Here is a 1,216-nt window from a genome sequence, read left to right on the forward strand (position 1 = left end):
TGTGGGGCCGGAGAGATAGCATGGAAGTAAGGTATTTGCCTTGCATGCAGAAGGATGGTGGTTTGAGCCTGACAGGAGCAATTTCTGAGCATAGAACCAGGAGTAACCCCTGAGCACTGCCAAGTGTGGCCCAAAAACCAAGAGAGAGAGAGAAAGAGAGACAAAGAGAGAGACAGAGAGAGCAGAGAGAGACAGAAAGAGCAGAGAGAGACAGAGAGAGAGAAAGACAGAGAGAGAGAGAGAGAGAGAGAGAGAGAGAGAGAGAGAGAGAGAGTTGCTATAGTGAGGAACCTGAGACAAATGCTGGTGAGGTTGTGAAGGAAGGCAAACTTGGGCACTGTGAATGGGAGTGAAAATTAGGGGAGCTACTGTGTTCCTTTGAAAATGAAAACCAGGAGCCAGAGCAATAGCACAGGGGAGAGTTCATTTGTCTTGCATGCTACCGACCCAGATTCAATCCCCAGCATTCTATATGGTTCCCTGAACCTGCCAGGAGAGATTTCTGAGTGCAGAACCAGGAGTAACATCTCAGAGCTGCCAGGTGTGTCCCCACCCTCAAAAAAAAAAAAAAAAAAAAAAAAACAAAGAAACAAAAAAATGAAAACCAGTGCTCGCTTTGGCAACACATAAACTAAAATTGGAATGACACAGAGATTACCATGGCCCCTGCACAAGGATGACATACAAATTCATGAAGCATTCCATATTTTTCAACAAACAAAACCAACAACAAAATTTTCAGCTAGCAATAAATAGCTTAGTGGTGTGACATAATGACCTTCTAACGAGATATGATAATTTTCACTAATTTTCTCTTAGTCTTTTCTGATAATTCCAGTACCATTTAGTTGTAAAAAGCAATATTAAGTAAATTATTTGTACCTGCCAAAAAGCAGGCTTAGGCTAGGGTGGGAAACTTGGGACAATGGTAGAAGGAATGTTATGATGGTGGTGGAATTGGTGATGGAACATTGAATGCAAGAAATAATTGCATCATGAGCAACTCTGTAAAGTATGGTGTTTCAAGCAAAGAAAATATTTTTTTAATGAAAACCAGAACAGCCATGTGATCCAATTAGTTCACTTCTGGGTATATATTCAGAACTAAAATCAGATCTCACTATGATATCTGCAGCCCTGCTCACTGTAGTGTTATTTACAATAGCCAAGTGTGGGGTGAAAATGACATTTAAATGCTTGTCAATAAATGGATAAA

At 40.6% G+C, this 1,216-nt stretch overlaps 1 non-coding gene across 1 annotated transcript; it reads left to right on the plus strand.

Moving 5' to 3' along the window:
* Nucleotides 1–607: 607 nt before the first annotated feature.
* On the plus strand, nucleotides 608–711 carry LOC126028040 (U6 spliceosomal RNA). The gene has a single exon (XR_007502367.1). It is a non-coding gene; the product is annotated as a U6 spliceosomal RNA (small nuclear RNA).
* The last annotated feature ends 505 nt before the right edge of the window (nucleotides 712–1,216 follow it).

The sequence above is a fragment of the Suncus etruscus genome, chromosome 1 (assembly GCF_024139225.1).
Source record: "Suncus etruscus isolate mSunEtr1 chromosome 1, mSunEtr1.pri.cur, whole genome shotgun sequence".
In the NCBI taxonomy this organism is placed as follows: domain Eukaryota; kingdom Metazoa; phylum Chordata; class Mammalia; order Eulipotyphla; family Soricidae; genus Suncus; species Suncus etruscus.